General features: G+C 42.6%; 1 protein-coding gene across 1 annotated transcript in view; it reads left to right on the forward strand.

Annotated features, from left to right (window-relative positions):
- Positions 1 to 12,324: 12,324 nt before the first annotated feature.
- Positions 12,325 to 15,855, forward strand: part of brinp1 (bone morphogenetic protein/retinoic acid inducible neural-specific 1) — a 118,178-nt gene continuing 114,647 nt past the window's right edge. The window contains exon 1 of the mRNA XM_026921482.3: positions 12,325 to 12,716. The gene's annotated coding sequence lies outside the window, so the exon portion shown is untranslated. The remainder of the gene's footprint in view (positions 12,717 to 15,855) is intronic.

Raw genomic sequence — 15,855 nt, forward strand, 5'->3', positions numbered from 1 at the left:
CATTTCAAACAGCAGGTCCTCGACATATAACATTTTTCTTTTTTTTAAAGATTAGATTAAAAGATTATAAGTGCTGGAAGCTTGCTGTCATGCCCATGCGTTTTTCTTCGCACTGAAGGCCAGATGAGAGGTGAAAATGAAGAAAGAACAGTTTGAGAAGTGTGCCTGACCTAATGAGGTTTATCTGCCAGAATAAACGGAGAGATGAAATGGTGTTACAGGCGGTTTAAGAGCATGGCCACTGGAGATAAACAAGGACATGTGTCCATGTTGGTTAGAAGGGCTTTTTGGAGAGTTATGAATATGGAAGAGAATTCATTTTTCAGCTCGCAGCCTTCAGTTCTGTTTGTTAAAATGGGTTAAAGTGGTTTTATTTTCCTGAACAAACTCGCTGATCATCGAGAGCAACTCACAGAAGCATCTGATAAACCATATACGAATATGAGTTCCCTCAATTTCTGGTGCTGTTCTGCGAATTTATGTCCCAGCATTTTTTACTTAATCAGTTTGAGACAGATAAAATATAATTTCTGTAAATATGATTCAGACACAGACTACATGTTGCACAGCTGTTCATTTGTGCTAGTTGAGCAGAATAAAAATTCACACCATTGAGGAGTGGTATTGTCAATTTTACATTTTTAGTCAGTATCTTTTACCTTTAAAGTATTATTTTAAAAGTGAATTAAAGGTACTTATAAGGTCCAATTATGTATCTCAAATACTTATAATGGTACATTACTGTATATTCACATTACATTGCAACAGATACACGCTAAAGGTACAAGGGTACACAAGGGTAAAAAAGATACCCCAGGTATCAGTAATGTCCTAAATATGAGTATGGATCTCTAAACTAGCGAAGTGCAATCGGATTGGATAGTGATGTGCAGCCCACGGCTCCGAATGCGCTCTTTCACATAGCGGTGGTCACGATGGAATTCACTGCCACAGTGCATGGAATTTTATTTCAATTTTGTTTTAGGAATTCATTAGGGACACGCACACATCTACACTTCATACAAAGTGACACTGATAACATTTGAACAAAACAAAAGGAAAAAAAAGACTTTTCTTAGTGTAGTGTAGTCTCACACAATGTGCAGTTAAAATATTTTCAGACCGAAAAATAACATTTAGCTGCTTAATTTACTGTCTGTCTATTTGATGACTACTGTATGCAACCGATATTACAGACAGGGCTTGATTTTTTAAGTCCTGCAACACCACGGAAGCTGCAATCCAGCAACATTCAGAGAAAGGAAATGTCTCAGACACAACAGTGCTCCAACTGCCTCACATATGGCATCTTCAAAGCTGTTCCATAGACCGCATATGGCTTTAGTATATTGACTGCGATGTGTTGAGGGATCGCAGTGATTTTTCCAGAAGCGACTGCTCACAAAATTCAGCGGGAGGGCCGTGGGTGTCGACTGCACATTACATCAGTAATTATTCAAAAAAGAAACTAGAGACATGCACTAAAATCCCTGGCACACTCAGCTTCATTGCATGTACACAACCTCACAACGCACATTTTTGGCTAAAACATTGAGATTTACTGAAGCTTTATGTGAGTAAATACATGCACAGCAATCATAAGGAAACAGCATATGCTAATAAAAACTCCTGTCATTCAACTAAATGAAATTTTATTTTTATAGCACGTATAACAAATATTGTTATGAATCAGCTTTAGAGAAATTCTGGATGCATCTGGATGCAGACAGCATCATTTGTGTGTCATTTCTTCTCAGTACTTTGTACATGATGTCATTCATGCCATTGTTATTTGCAAATCATCTGCAACACACTCACTTAGCTCACACGCAAATTAGTATGTGTTATTTGGGATTTTAGTAATCCTGGGTCTTTCAGAACTACATAATAGCCTTTAAACATCTCTAAACCCACACAATATTAAAATAAACATATTAAATAAATGAGAAGAAATAACTCCATCACTTGTCAAACAGTTCACATCACTTTTGCTCATTTCTTTGGGAAAATTCAATGAAGTCAGCTTTTTTTTTTTTTTTTTTTACCCTTTTCAAAAATATTTCCCCCAATTTAAAAACTTCATATTTTGTTCTGTACTACAGCAAAGGGTTTGACATCATTAATGGCAAAGTCTAGGGGGAAAAAAATCGAAGTAAAAATGATAAAGTTGTGTGTCAGAAAACTTGACTTCTACAGTTTTATATCACAAACACATGCTATAAAAGTAGCCATTGGTCAGGATGTGGTTTACTCTGACCGAGTTTCATGGTCTCAGTGAAAACCGAGATTGTGATGACGTAGGATCTGACCCAGGGATAGCATTTAAATAATGAAGTAGAGAGGGCCAAGAACCGATCCCTGGGGAACGCCTTGAGTAACAATAGAAGTGACAGATTTCTGTTTGCCACTGGCAACAAAATGATGTCTGTTAGAGAGAGATAGGATCTGAACCAGGCGAGAGACAAGTCTGTGTTACCAATATCTGAGAGCCTGGACGTGAGCAGGTCATGATTTATAGCATCCAAAACAACAGTGAAATCAAGAAGAAGGAGGAGAAGGTCTAAGGCACTGGAGTAGGGTGGCTACTTTTCAACATACCAAAACCAGATACCCTTAAACACGTTTAAAATTCCAGTAGATTCACTCCTGTTCATTCTAGTTGTACTATATGAACTTGACCTTGTTCTTCAAAACAAACTCTTAGAAGTTGGCAGTCTGTAATTAAAATCAAATACAGAATTCTGTCTTGACATTTTGGTTCTTTGTTCTTTTAGGCTTCTTTTTGGAAACTCATGTCTGTCAACCGAGCCAGACTTATAGATCAAGGATTGGCCTTCCTTGGATGGAGGATGCGAAGTCTGTAGCAGCTTTTGGGAGGTTATTCAACTCCAGCCTCAGTGTCTAAAAACGAGTGTGGATCAGCCTGTAGGTTGGCATGCGCCACTCTAAACTAACGCAACCCATTACATCAAATGCGTTCTTTCACACATCGCTGTTAATGGCAGGAATTACTATGCCACTATGCCAAATTGCATCTAACTTATTATAACTTGACCATAAAAATTACTACTGGCAGAAAACAAAACCGTCTGATGCATACCTCTACCCTTCAAATATAAGCAGTGGTTTGTTCTTTAAGAAAAAGCTCGTACAAGTCAGAACTTGAAGTATGGAATTACATCAAATACACATTTCTGCCCAAGATATTGTTTCATTTTCGCTTCTTTTTCTGGATTTCTTTCTTGGCCATTTTTGTGCTTCTTCTGAATTTTAGACAGATGCTGTGACTTGGTGTAGTGCTCTTTATGACTGGCCGCTGTTTTAAAAACAAACTGCCAATAAACTGGGGCAGTGGTGGCTCAGTGGTTAAGGGTTCTGGGTTACTGATCAGAAGGTCAGGGGTTCAAGCCCCAGTGGGCCCCTGAGCAAGGCCCTTAACCCTCTCTGCTCCTGGGGTGCTGTATCCTGGGGTGCTGTATCATGGCTGACCCTGTGCTCTGACCCCAGCTTCCTAACAAGCTGGGATATGCGAAGAAACAAACTTCACTGTACTGTAATGTATATGTGACAAATAAAGGCTTCTGCTTCATAAGGAAAAGATTGTCCATGGTGAAATGGAGGCGGTCATTTAGGACACGTCAAACAGCGAAAAACTGTTATATATGAAAAACGTATGCAAAAGCTACAACCCTTTCTGACAAATTAGATAGAAAAGGATAAAGGATCTTATGAACTGGTGTAACATTACCATTTTTAAGAGCAGAAAGATGAAACAGGTGACTTGTTAATGCAAGGACAGATGGAAGCAGTGATGACATAGAAACACTCATCATGGAGTGAAGTGAGGGTGGAATCGAGCAGACAGGAAGCCGCATCAGATTTAGAGATTAGTTCCATAGTAATGATTGGCTCAGAAAGAGAAAAAGCTGTCAGGAATTTGTCATGGGATCTAAAGAGGGGGCTCGCTGTAATCGAGTGAAAGCAAGGCAGTGGGGAAACGCTGGTATATTCTGCTGATTGTAACTTTATAGAGGCTGAGGAAAAAGCCTTACATTGATCAGTAGAAGAAGAAGCTTGTTAATAGCAGTGAAGAGGATTCTGGGCTTGTGACCAGTTTTTTTTGATTAGAGAGGAAATGTACGATGTATGAGTAGCATTAACGGCTGTTCATAGGTTATAACATACACATTCTAGTCTAGTTACATAAAATTCCTTGCTTACAAAGTTCTGGATATGGCTATAAATAAGAGAACTGTAGTGGTTTTGTTTTGTAGTGGCGCTTCATGTTACCAGTATTGACTCAACAGACGTGATGTGTTTTGAATTTGATGATGGGAGCACGAATGCATACTCATCAGTTATCAAAGCTAATCAGACCAGAAAACATAAATAAAATGAAAAATCTATCTATATAAAAAAAATAAATAACTTATGGCTCTTACACTGGGAAATAATTTACATAAATGCATGTGATTGCATCACACTGAATCACAGCAATCACACCAAGATGGCGGCGCGGTCAGACGCAGCGGCTACTCCGGGTCCTAAAGACGGCGCTTTTATGTCTTTTAATCTCGTCTCTTCATCTCCAAATAATCTCACTTTATCGCTAATTCATAAGGAAAAAACTTCAAAACACATCTATGATCGCCATAGCCTTTTGGAAATTGGCAGTGCATACAAACACCGACTCTCGCCGGCAGCTACTGAGAAGCTTCGAGGCCTTTGTCTACTGCTGAAGCCTGACCTTGAAACCGCGGCCTCGTCCGCTGTCGCTACCTGCACAAGGCGGCATCGCAAGCAGTGTGAGAGAGGACAGAAACGCGGTAATCATGGAGGTATACGAGCTAGGCTAAGGGCTAACCCCACAAGACTGGCTCTTCCAACACTTATGCTCTCAAATGTTCGCTTGCTGGAAAATAAACTGGACTTAATTCAACTCAGTCGGTCTACACAGCGAGAGACAAGGGGTTGCTGTGTTTTTATCTTCACTGAAACATGGCTAAACAACAACCTCCCAGACTCCGCCATTCAGCTGCACGGGCTAACCTGCTACCGAGCGGACAGAGATTCATCACTGTCTGGTAAGGCTTGCGGAGGAGGCTTGTGTGTGTATATCAACAAAAATGGTGTAACAATGCTGCGGTAGTATCAAAACACTGTTCGTCGCTGGTGGAGTTTATGTTTGTGAAGTGTCGACCATTCTATCTGCCGAGGGAGTTCATGGCTATCGTCATTGTTGCTGTGTACATTCCCCCATGTGCAATTGCTAAGGACGCGCTTCGCAAACTGTACAGAGCCATCAGCGAGCAACAAACAAACAACCCTGACGGCTTTTTCATTATAGCTGGTGACTTCAACCACGCAAACCTAAAGACAGTTTTGCTGAAGTTCTACCAACATGTGAACTTTGCAACAAGGGGAAACAACACACTGGACTTTGTTTATACAACAGAGAAAAACGCATACAAGGCTGCACCCCGCCCCCACCTCGGATACTCAGACCACATCTCTGTTATGCTAATTCCAGCATACAGTCCACGTCTCAAACTTGCCAAACCGATTCAAAAGCAGATCACAGTATGGCCAGACGATGCTACCTCAGCACTGCAGGACTGCTTCCAGGACACAGACTGGAACATTTTCAGAGAGGCAGCCACCTAAAACAATCACACAGACTTACAAGAGTACACTGAAACAGTGACTGCGTACATCAAAAAGTGCATAGAAGATGTGACAGTCACCAAGACCATCACACACGGGCCAACCAGAAGCCATGGATGACAGCTGAGGTTCGCGGGCTGCTAAAAATCCGAGATGAGGCATTCAGATCAGGAGATAAGCCAGCTCTCAAAACAGCAAGAGCCAATCTGTCTCATGGCATCAAGAAGGCAAAACATCAATATGCTCAAAAAATCAACAATAACTTCAGTGACAGTAAAGACACCCGGACCCTGTGGCAAGCCATTCAGATCATCACTGGCTACAAGCCGCTGCCACAGGCCAGTGACGATGAAACATCCCTGCTGGATGCACTCAACCACTTCTACTCACAATTTGAGATACAGAACGATACACCTGCACAAAAACTACACACATCTCCAAACAACCAGATGCTCCAGCCGACGTAATAAAGACCTTGTCCAGGATCAACCCACGTAAGGCTGCGGGCCCTGACAACATACCTGGCCGTGTACTAAGAGATTGTGCTGCACGGCTGATGGACACATTGCTGAGCCAGGCAGTCGTCCCCATGTGTCTCAAATCCACCACCATAATTCCAGTACCAAAGAAGTCACCTGTGTCCTGCCTGAATGACTATCGTCCCATAGCACTGACCCCAATCATGATGAAGTGCTTTGAGAGGTTAGTCATGCACCACATCAAGTCCAGTCTCAGAAAACACACTGGACCCATTCCAGTTTGCATACTGTCCAAACCGTTCCATAGACAATGCAATATCCTCCACTCTCCACCTAGCTCTTACACACCTGGAACAGAAAGCCTCTTATGTTAGAATGCTGTTCATTGATTTCAGCTCAGCATTCAAGACAATAATCCCTCAGCAGCTTATCAACAAACTAAACGTGCTGGGCCTCAACTTACCCCTCTGTAACTGGATCCTGGACTTTTTAAGTGAAAGACCTCAGTCAGTCCGTGTCGGCCGAAACACCTCCAGCACTACCATACTGAGCAAAGGTGCCCCACAGGGCTGTGTGCTCTGCCCGCTGCTCTTCACGCTGCTGACTCACGACTGCACTGCCAAGTTCAGCTCCAACCATATCATCAAGTTTGCTGATGACACAACTGTGGTAGGCCTCATCAGAAACAACGACACACTACAGAAAGGAAGAGGCACAGCTGGCTGAATGGTGCGGTGTTAACAACCTGTCCCTCAATGTGAGTAAGACAAAGGAGGTTGTGATAGACTTCAGGAGAAACTCTGTTGCCCACTCCCCACTGACCATCGACGGCTCGGCCGTGGAGAGAGTCAGCAGCAATAAATTCCTGGGAGTGCACATTACAGAGGATCTCACCTGGACCACCAACATCATGTCACTCAACAAGAAGGCCCAACAGCGCCTCCACTTTCTCCGCCGGCTGAAAAGAGCAAGTCTCCCTCCACCCAACCTCACCACTTTCTACAGGGGCACCATTGAGAGTGTGCTGACCAGCTGCATCACTGTCTGGTATGGAAATTGCAGTGCTGCTGGCCGCAAGACCCTACAGCGGACAGTGAACACAGCTGCAAAGATCATCAGTGCCCCTCTCCCCTCCATCCTGGACATTTTCCTTGCACTATGCTCCAGCAAGGCTACCAGGACCCTACCCATCCCTCCCACAATCTCTTCGAGCTCCTGCCATCAGGTAGAAGGTACCGGAGTATCAAAGCTCGCTCTGTCAGATTGCTCAACAGCTTTTTCCCCCAGGCTGTGAAAGCCCTCAACTCCAATCTCCCTGTCCCCCTCTGAAACCTCATCCACAACCCTACCTCCTGAAACCATGAACACCTCACCCCCTCCTCCCAACTCATGAAAAACTGTCAATCTATTAAGTGCAATTCTGAGTGTGCTACACACAGGTGAGTGGGCTATACAAACCACCTGTAGTAACACACTCTTTTCTCTGAATGTACACTGAACACTTTTTATAGACACTCTCTCACAGAAAGACTCAGTTTGATAATATATGTTTACTTGTGCATTGCACTACAAATCATCTTGCACTACGCACTGCTTCCCCCAAAATATCTCTTTTGTACAATTTCATGTACAAAATACCTCTTTTGCACAATTTCATTTACAGTATCTATGTAAAGTTTTTGTATAGTTTTTGTAAAGTTTCTGTAAAGTATGTATAGTCAACTTAATTGTTTTTCTATGTTCATATTTATGTTTAACTTGTCTGTAGCACCGTGGTCCTGCGAGACAAGACAGTTCGTTCCACTATATGTCCACACATGTAGCAGAATGACAATAAAGCTCGACTTGACTTGACTTGATTGGATAAAGCACAATGGAGGATCTGCTACAGAAGCTGTCATGATTCATGGTTTGAAAACTAGAGTCGCTGAATGATGTTTGCTGATAGATGTTAATACTCATATCTACATTTGGATTTAAACCTGAAGTGAGTGTGGCCTAAACTAGAAGTTTTTTACAAATTAAATATGAACCCTACCACTCTATCCCCACACATGTATGATGTATTCTTAATTTATAATGTATTTGTATCTGGGAACATCCCTACAAGACTGTGGTGATTACATGGAACTAGTCTTTGGTTGAGCCATGTAAAGCACAAACTATAATTATAATTATTATATTTTAATAATAATATTACTTTTTCCATTAGTACAGAGCAGACTAGAATACAGAGTAGTTCGGTAGCAATCATGAGTAATAAAGAGAAAAAGAGAAAACTGGGTCAACTACCTTTCTATTTCAGAAGGATATGGAGGCTCTTGTGTAAAGCTTCAATGAGTTATTGATCAGAAGCACACACTATAGAACCAGATTTAAAATGCAGCCCAGAAGACTACATCACAAATATTCTGTGATCATGATCGAGTACGTGCACATTATATTATGATCATTATACAACTAAAGACTTCAATGGATTGTGCAATACAGATGAGCTTACTTTTCACCAAATAACTGGGTTTATACTATAATGCTGTCATTTTTGATCCTCATAACCGTATAGACAAGAAGACAAGACAAAGCAGTAAACACCATGGACATGATATTGCTACACTCACAGCAAGTTTTTGCAAACTCGCAGATAAATATTTTCCAATTAAGCTTAAATATTTCGTGTTAACTGGAACTGAATTTTACATTTACTGAGAGTTTACTGTTAGGTTGCAAAAGATGCATTCATCATGTATTTAGAAATAAACTTGATTATTTCCTGACCCAGAGTTTTCCCATTATCAGTTTACTTAAGTGAATCACTGCAGTATTGGATGAATTATTGCTAAATCCAATTTCCCCCCAGATATTAGATTATTTTTATGCTGTAGTGCTCAGTGTGCAGAAAAATAATGTGTTAAACTGAAACTATAGAGTACAGACATAAACCAAGTGGACAGAACAGTTCACATTAACATGGATACTACTTTTAGCTGGTTTAGGGTTCATGTAAATGGCCGCTGGGATAGAACCAGGTTCCAATGCCATGTATTAAAAATCATATTAAATAATAGAAATTGTTACTATAAACATTTTCTGCCAACCTGTGAATAGATAAGTAGCTTTTATTTGAATGATTCTGATAGATATGGCAACAAGTTGATCCTAGAGTTTCAGTCATGTGATTTATCTGTTGCGGTCACCATATTTGGGAACGCATTTCACATCACAACTTGAATGTAACTACAGGTGAAAGATGGTGAAAGATACACACACACACACACACACACACACACATATATATATATATATATATATATATATATATATATATACCGATCAGTCATAACATTAAAACCACTGTCAGGTGAAGTGAATAACATTGATTATCTCGTTACAATGGCACCTGTTAAGGGGTGGGATATATTAGGCAGCAAGTGAACAGTCGGTTCTGAAAGTTCATGTGCTGGAAGCAGGAAAAATGGGTAAGTGTAAGGATCTGAGCGACTTTGACAAGGGCCAAGTTGTGATGGCTAGACGACTGGGTCAGAGCATCTCCAAAACGGCAGGTCTTGTGGGGTGTTCCCGGTATGCAGTGGTTAGTATCTACCAAAAGTGGTCCAAGGAAGGACAACCGGTGAATCAGCGACAGGGTCATGGGCGCCAAATGCTTATTGATGCGTGTGGGGGAGCGAAGGCTAGTCTGTCTGGTCCGATCCCACAGAAGAGCTACTGTAGCACAAATTGCTGAAAAAGTTAATGCTGGTTATCATAGAAAGGTGTCAGAACACAGAGCGCATCACAGCTTACTGCATATGGGGCTGTGTAGCTGCTGACCCGTCAGAGTGCCCATGCAGACCCCTGTCCACTGCCGAAAGCGCCTACAGGAATCACGTTTTCTTTAACATCTTGTGGAAGGCCGGGTGCGTGTGTGTCGCTTACCTGGGGAAGAGATGGCATCAGGATGCACAATGGGAAGAAGGCAAGCTGGTGGAGGCAGTGTGATGCTCTGGGCAATGTACGGCTAGGAAACCTTGGGTCCTGGCACTCATGTGGATGTTCCATGTGTGTGTGTGTGTGTGTGTATATATACCTCACACAGAACCCCTGTCCTGATTCTGGAGTGGGTAAAGGATCCCAGCATGTTTTATCAGGAGAAAAAAACAAACTCTTAAGGTAAGTCAATATCAGACAACGAACTTTTGCTAATGTTAGCAATACTTGCTGCAAAGATAAACTTCCCAGTTATACCATAACATAGCTAGCTAGCTAACATAGCTAGAAAGTGGTTCAGGGAGAATTCACTGCAATGTTGAAGATGTATGTAGTGAAGTGTATCTGAGAAGTTGATTATCAGTAAAAATAAAAATGAAATCTTTTTAATGAAGCACAAACACAATGTTAGTCAGCCCCTTATTCAGTCCTCAAAATGGCTGGGGGTATCATGGTAAGTGATGGACTGCAAACCCCTCCAGGGTGTATATTCCCATCTCGCCCCCAAAGCCCTGGATCCATGACATCCCTTTCCAGGAAAAAAAGCGATTACTCACGATGAAAGAATGAATGAAATTCATGGATAGGAAATAGTCCAGGAAGTAGCGGGAGAGAGGGTGCCAAAATTAATTCAGTGGCTAATTTCAGTGGGATATTCCAGTGGATCCTTTTAATCATGGTAAGAGTCAAAAAGATTAAGGTTCAGGTTTAGGGGCGGAGGTAGCGTTTATACCTTTTCTTAGATTTTCAATCCTACTACATCACACTTGTTTGTTTGAAAACTTTATGGCAGTATACTTCTCTGCCAACACGCAGGAGGCCAAATCCAGGCGATAGCGAGGGCGTAGGCTGCCGGCTTTCACTCCTCACACCGGTACTCGAGTGGGATGAGGAAGAAAACGTCATGGCTGGATGCTAACAGCCTCACCACTCTCTTTTGGAGCTCTTGCTCTCAGAGAGAAGATTGATTTACCGATTTATTCAGCTGTGATGAAACCAAAAGCAGAAAGGTGAATTATGTGTAAGTGGAGAAATGATAGATGTACTTGGTAGACCATCAGGCGACTAAAACCTCCAGTGTGCTACCCAGTCCCATGATTTTTGATGCCTGGAATTCACTAAACTAACTGAATAAGCTAACATGATGCATGATGATGTACATGGTAGCTAACATGATGCATGTTATCAAGCTAGTTAGCTATTTAAGTGTGTTAATGCAGATTAAGGAAACAAACTCCCAGGAGAGGATGACTTCGCATCTACTTCTACTTCTCTTATTCTCGTGATGTAGCACATCATGTTTGCGACCTCGACAAAATGTCAGAAAGTCATTGGTGAAGGCTCTATGAGCTTCTTAGCATCACATGTGAAATATATTTGAATCTTTATTTTCTCTCAGTATTTTCAAGTTCGAGTTGATGTATTGTACATGTTGTGATGACTTTGTGCTGCTCGTCTCAAAATACCTGTGCGTTCCTGATTCTGAAAAGATCGTATGTCGTCCGTGAATGCAAATTAATCCACCTGGTACTTTCTAAAACGTTCTACCATCAGCCAGATCGTGACCCTGACCATGTGTGAGGTGCAGCAGGCGGTGGATTCAGAATGAGGAGTTTACACTGTAGTTACCAGGAAGCAGATTACACACCAAATGTATATGTAGTTTTTTTTTTGTATTTCAACCTCCTTGTCCTATGAAAAAAAACCCGAATAGCCTGATGGCTGCCCCTGAAATGGCTCCAGAAGAAGAAGCATGACAGGAAGTGCATCAGGATCATCAGCAATGCATTTTCTGATGGACGTCTAAGCGAACTTGGCTTTATTCTTTAATGACCGGTTGTCAGTCTGACATGAGTTGAATGGAAAGCATGACTCCTCTCCAGCGAGCTTGGGTTTCCCACTGACCGTGTTGCGTTCTCATATTTCACCAAGCGTCTGTGCTGCGTGAACTACGACAACTCAATTTGTGCTGAATTTAATCTCGCCAGCAAAACCCGAGAGCGGTGCTATACAAACAGCATATGTCATGTTTATATAATTGTGTCTCCCTCTCTCTCTCTCTCTCTCTCTCTCTCTCCTTCTTTCCTTCTCTAAATCTTTCTCCCTCCATCACTTAGTCAACCTCCGTCACTTTCTCACCTCCCATCCACTCTCTCTCCCCCCTCCCTCTCTCCATCTCTCTCTCTCTCCCTCCCTCTCTCTCAGTCTGATGTAGCCCAGTCCCTCCCCTCGCTGTCCTCCATCTCTCTCTTCTCCTCTCCAGTCCGTTTCTCTTCAGTTCCTTCCGCTTGCTCTCACTGAATGCACCAGCCGTCTCTTCTTCTTCTTCTTCTTCTTCCTCTTCTCTGCTCTTCTCTCTCGGATATTTTCCACGCTGTGTCTGTACGTCCGTATCTCCTCCGTATCTCTCGTGTCTCCCATCACCTTGCTGTGTGTTTCTCCTTCTTGAGCATGAGAAGGGTCGCTCTCTCCTCTGCCCTCCATCAGCATGAGCCGAGCACAGGGATCTCTCAGCGCAACTTTCGCACGGACGCATTAAATCGTCGTCCTGGAGCGCCGTTCCTCATCACAGGAGAGAAGCAGATTTAGGTAAGTGCATGCACCTGCACACATACCTGGATAGATGTGTGTGTGTGTGTGTGTGTGTGTGTACATGTCCTTTGCATTGGTTGCATTGCAGTTGTATAATAGTTAGGCTGTAGAGATGATGCACCATCACCAGCAGCCCCTGCAATGTGCCCTTCCACTCACTGACCATCAGCAGTTTTTTTTTTCTGTGCTTTAGATTTGCAAAACCACTTTATTTTCATCTCTAAAGCTTTCCCCTAGTTTGCATGCATGCTATACTCATAGTTGTGCATGGATTTGTTTTTAGCCAGCAGTTGGAATATGTGTGTGTGTGCGTGTGTGTGTGTGCGTGCGTGCGTGAGTGCGCGCTCCAAACAAGCGATTAAAACTGCAGAGAAAGCGCGAGAGCGCGAGAGATATGTTTTCCGTCCACGTACCGCGTTTCTTGCGTTCACCTTAATATCAAAACAGCATGCACAAAATACAATACAGTACCAGCATCTCATGCAAGAAATGCATTTGTGCACCCGCGTTCCGGCATTTAAACAGAAGACGAAGAAGAAGGAAGAACCGCAAAACTTGCATTAAGTAGCTTTTTGTGCTCGTGCATGTAAATATGACCAGCAAAATGTTCGTGCACGAGATAGGGGACGGGAAGTTGCACGAGATATTTGCATACGCAAAAAAAGAGAAAAATAAATACAGTAATGCATTAGTGCAAATGCATTAATATTCTAGTTCACTCAGCATTTCAAGCATGCACGCTATCTTTTTTTTGTAATCATCTCTCTCACTCCTTTCTCTCGCGCGCGTTTCTCCAAAAGCAATGCAAACTCGTTTGCATCGACGTTTGTAACACTAGAGCAATTTGCACGTGCGACACGTTAAAAGGCACTTCCAGGCTGCACCCGATAGCACGTGCAATACTTACAGCCGTGCATTCGTGCGTGTAGAGCGTGTTACACACGTATGCACTTGCATGCACAACGTACATAATAGCATAACAGCATATGAGCAAAATCGTACATATTGCACAGCTCAGCTCTTGCACCTTATAGCGCGTGCATGCGCGTGCCCGATGCTGGCCGGCGGGGGGCGCTGTCGCACTTTTCGCCTCCGATGTCACATTTGACTTTGAAGGCTCAGTAATTGAGTGATTATGATGGATGCATCCCAAAAAATACAAACGGCCGAGTGGATTCTGGTAAGCACCTGCGCCAGAGAGAGACAGGAGGTATTATTATTTATGCATGGTCATAAGTGTAAATTATGGATGAATCTCTGAAATGAATGTAAAAGGTTTCCCGTTTGTTGTTATTGATTGTTAACACTGCTGATTTGGCATCTTGAGTCCTGGACAGGTTGAAAAGGTTAATTATTCGTGATGTGGGTTGAAAACGGAGGACAATTCGACGTAATTTGTTTTTCACACCCGACGTTTCAGCTTTACAGTCATGCTGAGTGCTGGGCGAAAATGCCAGCGGTGGCTTTAGGCTAACACCTGCCTCTCTGTGTCATGAGTCCATACAAACGAGCCCAGAAAAAAAATTGAGAGAAAGAAAAAGTGTGTGTGTGTGTGTGTGTGTGTGAGACAGCTTAATGTTCTCTGGCTAGCCATGCTGCATCTGAGTGATGGATTGACTGCTACCTGCTGTTGCCACAAACCCACATGAAGAAGTGGGTCCATTTGGAGGTAACGACCCGGAGAACACCATCTTCTCCGAGGTTCGTCTCTCGGTTTCGGGCCTCGTCCTGAATATCAACAAGCAGCCTGCTTTGGCAGCGCGAATAATAAGCACTGTCTTGCACTGGCAGGAGGCAGCGGGGTTGTGAAAGGGATTGTGGCTGCAGCTGGAGGACTTGGCGTTCTGTGGAAATGGCTCCTTCGAGTGTCCTGTGTGGATCGCCTGTTTGCGCCGGGGTTTATGGTGGAGTTTTTTGCTTTTTTTTCATAAACGTGCATGGCAGATTAATGAGTACGGCTGTTGTGATTGTCGGCGTTCCAGCTGATCTGTTCCAGCGAGCTCCTAAATGGAAGATGATTGGTGAGCATCGTTAGGGGGCTTGGCGCAGAGCTTAAGGCGTTCATGTGATGTAATGATAAATGAGGTAGGAATGTAGGGGTTCCAAGCGTGGGAGGAGATTCATAGGTCAGTCATGAAGCTTGCATGAGATACAAGAACATCACACTTTATAGATCACGAGTCCACTTACTTCACGTCCCTATTACTGTTCATTATAAGAGCCACTTTTCCACTTTTACCAATTTGGCAGAACTGCATGCTTCCTTCATGAAGAAGGTGATCCCAAAATTTCCCATGAAATTAAAAAAAAAAAAAAAAAAAGAACTGCTACTCCAAGTGAGTATCCTGATCCATAAATGTAAATATTGCCCCATTCCTAGGTTCATCCTTTAATGCCTTTGAGCTCCTTTTATACATTTCTACATATCTTTGTCCAAAAATCCCTCTTCTCCTGCCTAGAGTCACATATATTTCGTGTTCTTTTGATCACCCCAAGACCTCAACCAGATAATCTTACACATCCCCGGTCTGCAGTCTCATAACTCTGCTTAGCATGTCAAAAAACTCAAGCCTTGGGATTTATTCAATACTCCAGGAAGCCCGGGAGGTAACACAGAAGTGAGCCGAATGCTATTTTTACTTAGTGTCCCATCCTCTCTCCGATTCTGAAGCCTGCAATTTGAGATTCGCACAAGTCAGCAGGAAAAAAAGAAAAAAAAAGTCTTCCTGCTGAATGGAGAAGTCGGGATGGATGTCGCAGGATCAAATGGTAAATGAATCATCCTGAACGCTTGCAAAATTAATTAAGACAACTGAATCAATCCTTCATGAGCTAAACATGACGCATCCTTCCTCCGGGAGGTTTTTGCCGGGGTGAAGACACCGAAATGACGAAGGCAGCTGAGGAGCAGGAAATTATTAGTGAAAAGACGCTAAAAGCTTGCGCAGGGCTTAAGAGCGGATCATTGCTGAGGGATTTATGTTGTGGTTAAGGCACTTAGGCACTTAATGGGATGTGGTGATGAGGTACTGCGTTTTATGAATTGACCCAATACATACGTAGACACATACGGTACGTCTTTCAATTTTTTTTTTTTAGATGCACTATGGTAACTGAGAATAAATAGCGCGTCTTT

The sequence above is a fragment of the Pangasianodon hypophthalmus genome, chromosome 27 (genome assembly GCF_027358585.1).
Source record: "Pangasianodon hypophthalmus isolate fPanHyp1 chromosome 27, fPanHyp1.pri, whole genome shotgun sequence".
In the NCBI taxonomy this organism is placed as follows: Eukaryota; Metazoa; Chordata; class Actinopteri; order Siluriformes; family Pangasiidae; genus Pangasianodon; species Pangasianodon hypophthalmus.